This window comes from Corvus moneduloides, chromosome 3 (assembly GCF_009650955.1).
Source record: "Corvus moneduloides isolate bCorMon1 chromosome 3, bCorMon1.pri, whole genome shotgun sequence".
In the NCBI taxonomy this organism is placed as follows: Eukaryota; Metazoa; Chordata; class Aves; order Passeriformes; family Corvidae; genus Corvus; species Corvus moneduloides.
The window spans coordinates 65,417,331-65,425,616 of NC_045478.1; positions in this window are offsets into that span (position 1 = coordinate 65,417,331).

Consider the following 8,286-nt stretch of genomic DNA (forward strand, 5'->3'; position numbering starts at 1 on the left):
AGAACTCAGTGGTGTCAGTGACCAACATCTTGTGTATTTTCTTAGAAAATCAGGATTAATTTTCTAAGAACAGCTGAGCACTTTAACCGATTGTGATAGATTGTTTTAGGGAATGGGTCTCTCCTGTTAGACTTGCTTCCTTGTGATTAATAAGCCTCATTAGGAAAATGGATTTGAACCTTGACAGCTGTCACTCATGCCAGTTCAGATTTGTATAGACAAATTTATAAACATTGTCATAGAAGAAACACATTTTCCCTTGGAACTTATATGTGTACAGAAGGAAAAAAGAAAGGATTTTATGTCATCACAGTACTTTTCTTTCTCATCTAGACAATCCAGTGGAGTCTTCCTGAGAGGACTTTCCCAATTCTTAATAAACTACCTCCTTTCCCAGACATTTGACAGATTTATTTGATCATCCCTTAGGAACATATTATTTTTAGGAGTTTTGTCCATTTGATTTGCTAAAGAAAATACAGCTGTAAAATTGTTGGGGTTTTGCCTGCCCTTTTGTGTTTAAAACCTCATCCAAAGTGAAATCATTTGGAAGGATCAAAAATTATTCCTCTATTGTCTTTCTTGTCTGTGTTTTGATTTTATCTAAGTTCTCTTTTTAACGTTGCAGTAATTCTATTATTGGTACAACAGATTTCATTTGGAAGAAGAAGAAGAAGAAGAAGAAAAAAGTTTTCTTTGCTCTGCGTATCTTATGGATGATCTTGATTTTGTCTTTCTCATTTTAATCTCATTTATAGACCTGTAAGGTTTCTTCTGTTTTATGACAGGAAAGGGTACCTAAGGGATGGTGCCTTGGCCCATTGCAGTTACAGGAATGAGGAGGGACCATGTTCCCATGCAGCACCTGTGACAAGTAGAGCTCCTAGTTTGTGCTATAACTCTTTCAACACTGTGGCCAAGTGGTCTTTCAGCTTCTTAGCCTGTGCTCCAAACAGTTTCTTTAGCAATGGGCAAGGTTCAGCTCAAGCCTAAAGATTCCAAAGAGGATGGGTTGTCTAAGTCTGGAAGTGCTTGATGTGTGAGACTTCCCTGGATTGTTGTATTTGACTTCTGGCTTATTACCTGGAGTCTCTCTAAGAGGAGAATAATTTCCTCATTATATATAATACATGTGGTATTGCTGGGAATTGGATTTCCTGTTCTAGCAGTAACACCTTGCAGTCCTGCATTAGAAAGGATTGGTTTTATCTCTTAGTGTCTCTTGCAATACAGATTTGCCCCTTTCTTTTACAGAGGGGTGTTCAGCAAAGGTGTCAGCAAATTGCAGAAGTCCTGTCTGTGGGCGTGGTTTCAGTAAACCCCCTTGTTAAATATGGAGCTCTCCCTAGACACTTCTCTGCAGCCAAAGACCTAAATATTCAAATAAATATATTTAATGGCTCGATGGTTCTCTTCTTCATTGGTGTGAATTTTCCTTTACATGCCAGAGAGCTAACCAAAGAGCCAAGTGGCTTGAATCATGATAACCATGCTGCCAGGAAAAGGCAAGCTCTATGTTTTGATTGGCAAAGGCACTGAGGAAGGTACCAGCCATATTATTTCTTCTCCTCGAGTAAGGGGGTTTTCAGGGCAATTAAAAATAAAGCCAAATTATCGTGGAGTGGGAATGATAAGAAAGTTGAGGAAAATACTGAAAGAGCTGAGAAATTAGCTCCCCTGTGTTGTTAAAAATTATGCACCTTTGTCATCTATAGTCAAGCTACGGACTGCTCTACACACCTCTGAGGAAGAGGGAGTGGATGAACCTGAATGAGGACAAAGACTTGGGAAAACGTATATCCATTCTCCTGACATAGCCAATATTAGATTTTCTAAAGAAAAGTGTGCATGTGGGGGAAAGATGTGAATTAGCACTCTTCATAAACTATGAAAAATCTTAGCATGGAAGTTGGAGCTAGAAAGATCCTGTTAATCCATCTAATTCAGACTTATCACTCCAGGAAGGCTCTCTCATGACATTTCTAATGACTCATCTAGCCCCACTTAAATTCATATCTATGAGGTTATTACTTCCTCTTGCTTTTTAGGAATCATAATAATGGAAAGTGGGAATCCAGGCTTAACTGCTAAGAAGTGGATATTTATTGCATCAGAATGCATAGCTCAGCTCCAGCAGAATGCTCCCTTCTCCTTTGTCATTTAAAAATGAATTGTTTTTTCTCCTGCTCCTCAAATGTCTTAATTTTTTATGTCTTATACCTTAAATACTCCATAAAACACGCCTAAATCACGTTTTTTTTGATAAGCTGTTGCAAGATTCCTTCAGTACCCAATTAGCTGTGAGACACCTGTGGGGCAGCAGCAGTACCAGACCTCAATGGGCACTGACTTTCTTGACATTACAGTTAATGCTGAGGCTGGAGTGGCAGCATTTATAGATTATATATAGATTTTTAGGGGTGTAATGCTAAATGGCTGACTCTGCCTGGGGTACCTAGTAGCCACAAACAAAAAGCAATTAGATGAATAGAGAAGGTCATTAAACCATTTTTCTCCTGGTGCCATGAGGTAACAGCCACTGAGAGAAGGCTGGCCAGGTTCTGTGAGGGGCCCAGAGGTGAACTGCTGCTGTGCATCACTTGTAGCCAGCTGCTGCCTGGGTGATGCTGTCTGTGTATGGAGGCACAGCCCGAAGGAAGGGAGGATCACAGAAAAAGACATGGTGCCTTTTCCTTTTATTGGCAGGAGAATGCATTACTCATAAACGATAAGAAAGACTTTGTCAAAGCAGAAAACCCCACATATTTTTCAGGTCAGGTTACCCTACAAACCATAACAGAATTTCTTGCAGGTATTTCCATTTCAGGTTTTTGGGTGGTGAAGGACAAACTTTACAGATCACCAGGACTAGATAGTAATGGTGCCATGAGTTCTGAAGAATCTCAAACATAAAATTACTAAACTATTGCACATGGGAATAGCATACAGTTTAAACCTTCAGCAATACCAAGGAAGGGAAAGCTGACAAAGATGACTTCAGTCACTGAAGAGTGGTCTTGGAATATGTAGACAAGTCGGTCTAATTTTTCATTCTGGAAAATCTGTAAAACAGCTTCCTAAAGAGTAGAACAAACAGATATTGAATAATACATTACAAAAAGGAATAGACAATATGGATATTATCAAGGCAGTTATGCCTCACAGAGTTTTTAGTAAGTAATGTATGTGGATCCGTGTAGTATATATGGACCTTCTACAATCTTTCAGCAAGATCATTAGTCAGAGGTCTTAAAAACCCTAAAAACTCTTAAAACCCCCTCCAACTAGGAAAGAATCCCCTTTGGAGCAAATAACTGCTAAAAGATAGAGAATGAAAACTTTTAGCAATGGAATGAGGTTACTAATGCAGCCCCATGAGAGACACATTACTGCAGGCTGTACTGTTAAATAAACCCATACACAATTTGTGAGCAGAACAGAGAGGTGGTGAAGCCTGAAGGTGATTTGGGATACTCGGGGGAAAGATGACAGTAAGAAACTGGAGTGTGATAGCACAGTATGAGGCAACAGAGGAATAAAATTATAGAGGAAATGTAATGTAGAGTACTGCACACAGGGTGTGGGGAGGAGGGGGGATACCAGCACTCACTTCAGATATGGCTTGTTTTTTATACTTTTTCCCAAAGTACCTGTACATATCTTCTGTTGGCCAGAAAATGGATGGATGAATTGTCAGTCTGAACCAATGTGGCATTTTGTTGTGGTTAGAAATTTTAATGGAAATATTGGGAAGAGATGCAGAATTCATGAATCTACTTTAAATGTCTTCTGCTTTCTTAATCTCTCTGCAATGATGAATTTTATCTTAAAATATTTGAACCATTTCTACTGTAATAATGACAGAAGACAGACTTACAGGCCAATACATATAAATTGTGTCATTCTCATCATGCAATCAAAAAACAGAGGAAACTCAGATGTGTTGCAAAGATAATAAGATTCAAGTATATATAAATACTTGAATGCTTCTGTTTTATGTAAGACAAAAAAAAAAAGGTTTAAATCTCCTGAGAATTCACTTCTGAACTTGTGAAACATAGGCAAAATATTATGCTTTGTACAAGAAATTAATTTTAATACTGGCATGGCTAAATCTAGCATGGATAATTATATTCTATTAATGCAAATATAAAGTTTTAACCTTTTTTCTTTGTCTTTATTTTTTTCCTTAGAGTACTCTTATGTGTTCCTCTGAAGAAGCTATATTGAACTTGCCACTTTTATATTCCCCTGCTGCTTTAAGGGGTTCCTTTCTGTGCTATTTGAGAAAGATCAAGGTTCTCTGGAGAGCAAGAGTGAAAAACATCATCATCAGTGACTTGTTCAGGGCCTTTCAGTCTGATGCTGTCAATCTGTCATACACCAAACCCCATCTGGCTGTGGCCTTTATGCACCAACACTGACAGTGAAAGGAGCAGGAGTGTGGGAGGGACTGACCACTCCAGGACCTCAGTCCTCACTCAGGCTGTCTTCTAGAAAAGTCCTAGCTTTCCCTTTCCCTCTGTTGTAGTCCATGCACAGCACTGGGTGGAAGGGTGACATCAAAGAGTGGTATTTACTCTCAGAGACAGAGAAATTCTAGGCTCTCCCTAGACCACTCTCTGCACGTGAAAAGCCACAGTGGAACAGATACTGTTTAGTCTGGCTGGAAGTACCATGAAGTGAGCATCAGCTTCTCTCCTGTTTCTTGATTTTTGTTTCTCCTCCATGCTCTTCCCCTGAATGCCATCAGTTCTATGCTGGAATGAGCTGCACATCATAAGCTCAAGCATTTTGCAATCCTTGTGTGGCAGTGAGTGGAACCTGGTCTATTGCTGAAACAGAACCTCTGGAAAGGCATGAAGAATAAACCAGAAAATTGTTTCTGTCTGGTGAACTAGGAAAAAAAGTATATGGAAAGAATTCCCCTTCATAAACTGTAGATTGTACTTGTAGTCTATTGAGCCCAGATATGCATGTTCTTTCTATTACAGCTCATGAACTCACAACTGGAATTTACTTTTTATAAAAGAATAAAAGAAGAAAAAAAAAGATGCAGCGAGCCAGCCCATAAAACAGTTTTGGACTCTAAAATTATATTATAATTGGAATTTTTAAACTTATGTAGAAACATTACTGTGTTAAAATATCTGAAATGAGGTATTTTCAACATAGAAGTTAAACAAAAAGAAACACCAGTAGTTTAGGGCAGGAAATCACAAATTGAAGCACTCAGTTTAAAAGGGATTATGGCTAATGTAAAATAGGCCTTTCACTTAGCACTTCTTTGCTGCTTTGGCAACCAAGCACCAAAATACATTATTTGTGGCTATAAAATGCTACGAGCAAAGTCATGTTACAGGACTAAAAAGTTGAGAAATCAAACCTCGTGAGGAGTCTTCTTACACCACTTAGACTTGCTCCTGCCCCAAGAATGGTGATAGAGAAAGGAAAACAAGAACAAGCTCCCTAAAATGGGGGAAAACAGAGTGCCAAGGCCACAAAAATCTGTGACTCTTCAATTTATCTTCAGTTCTTCCAATCTTGGGTCTGGGCTGGTTTTTTTTATTCTGAGAGAAGAAGGAATAGGTCTGGATTCCAGCAAGAAAAGAGCGCACAGAGCCCTCAAAGCCTGTTGGGAACCAGTGGGTCCAAACAAGTACACACAAAAGGAACAGCAGCTTTCCCAGGCTGGGATCCAGCACTGTCCCCACCTCCCACCTTGACCTCCTAAGTGACCCATAAAAGAAAAGTAGCAAGAAGAGCAGGACAACCAAAACCAAGGCAGAATTAGCAGAGAGGTAGAAATGGATGTGCTTGCACTTCTACAGCTGTGTTGGTTGCCCCATGTAGATGCATATCAGGTCACTGGAGCCTGACCTAACCTGAGGTCTTATGGCACTACTGTTCTGCTGCAATTGGTTGTGGCACGTTGCAAGACCACAGAGAGACCCTAAGTTAACTGCTCAAGCTTTTGTGAATGTTTACTAGAAGTAGTTATAGACACTAAGAGAAGACTTCTTGCAGGGACAAATGTTCTAGCCTGTAGCTGCATCAGTTGTTGTTCAAAGCAAAGGGTTCAGGCTGTCCCAACAGAAACATGTTGCTTTGCAACAATTCATATCTTAATTCTTTAGAATTCATTACAGGACTGGGAAAGAAGCAGCATGTGAGATAAATGAAGTGGCAGAAAGATGTATGGGAAGAACCTGTGATTATTAACTGAAACACTTCAGCATAGAATGTAATTCCACCAGTGTGACTATGCTGGTTTATGCCAGCTGAAGCTGAGATTGTTTGTTTGCCTGTCTTAATTGCATTTAAAAAGTAAAGCATTCATTTCTAACCCTCATGTTTGCAGAGAAGTGCTTGAAAATGTAGTGCATCTAATTGTTCAAAGAAGCAGAATGCAATTATAAGACAACCTAGTGGTATTATTATTTAATCTTGTGGTACTTAGAGAAAATTATTCCTATTTTTGATCAGACTATTTTGAGAATTTGATTGGAGTTTTGTATAATGCTACTTTCCCCTCGTTTTTTTGGTGCATCTTTCAAACAGTGTCAAAAGGCAGTAAACATCACTTAAGGTAAGCAATCTTTAGCATAAAAATTAGGCCAGTTTGACAGAAGCAGATCTAGTGAATGTAGTACATGAATTGTGCTGTCCTTATCTGGAGAAATTAATTGGTTGCATCCTGTACAAATTCCCAGGAATTTTTGACTCTAGAATTCGCAAATGTATTTCTCAAAATTTGACACCAAAACATTTGAAACCTCTTTGGACCAAATGACCAAAAAGAAAACAACTGAAATGCGTGACCACATTGAAATTAGTTGCAAACTTTTAATTATTTTCAGGAGGATGTTTTTTCCAAGCAATTTAGAATGCACTGTAGAATGTGCTGCTTTGGCCATACCAGAGTCTGAATTCACCATTCACCAGCCAGATACAGAGCAAGAAGCAGCACGTGCAGTCAACCAAACCTTTTCTTACTTCTATGGCTTGTCTTAGGTGGTGCTCTGCCAGCGTTCAGTGAGTTACTGCTTTTGCTGCTGAATCAGACTCTAACAAATGTCTATTTCCTAGGGATGTTTTTTCTGGGCTCTTGTCCTGGTTTTAGATACGGTAGAGTTAATTTCTTTTCAGTAGCTGTTACAGTGCTGTGTTTTGAACTTGAAATGAGAATGCTGTTGATAACTACTATTAAGGAGGAGAAGCAATTATTTTCTCATCCTTTTCAAAGAATGTAAACCTGAAAGAGGGTGAACTCAGTGAAGAGCTTGGATGGGAGGTGGGGAGTACAGCAGCTTTGCTCTGCATCTCTGTGTACCATGCTATCATGGGAAACCTGTCTTCACAGAGCAGTCTACCTGGCAAGCTAAACAGCCCCAGACACCAATGCAAATGTAAAAAAACAGTCAGTGAAATGGCAAAAATTGTTACAGATGAGCGATAACATCACAAAGACATCTAAAACTTCTTATTTACCTAATATTATTGGAGAATTGAAAAAAAAAAAAGCCCCAAACTGACTCTGAGGTAGCTATAGGCCCCTTCAGTTCATGGCCAGGTGCTCCAGAACTGGGGGACCTCACAGTTGCAACTAAAGAGGCACTTCTGCTGCAGCTGTTTATTATTCAGTTCCACCACATGGATTTCTTTTTTTCCCTGCTTTTTCTTGAGGATGTTCCAATTTTTCTGAACCCAACAGGAGGTAGCATCTAGAGAGTTGACTCACCCCCTCAACACCAAAGAATAGTGCCCCAAGGAATGGCCTACAAGTCAAAGGGTACTTTGGAGTGACAAGTTTGAAGAGTGACTTGCAGGTCACACTGCTACAGATGCTAGGTGTCTTCCCTGCAACCCTAATGCTGTGTGGAAGTTGGATGCAGGCAGTGGTTTTGCAGATGTGTTGGGAATCGAGTTTTGCATGTACAACATGTAACTCAGTAACTCTGCTGATACTGGGGTGAGACAATATTCATACATGAAAAGAGCCATATGAAACCCTATAAAATAGATAAGACTGCTCAGGAAGCTGCCTGAGGGGATGGCAGGAGGTAGAGGCAGCTCTGAAACTGACTACTGCAGCCTTACTTGTCCACTCAAAGGACAATAAAACTATTTTAAATTCAGCCATACACCCCAGCCTGCAATGTCCTCAGTTGTTGGATCTCTGCACTGGGTGAGTTCAGAAAAAATTTATGCTAGTGCCTTAAGTTATTAGATCCTCTGCTGGAAATTCTCATTTCAATGGATTTTCCCTCTATTAAGCAGGAAAAA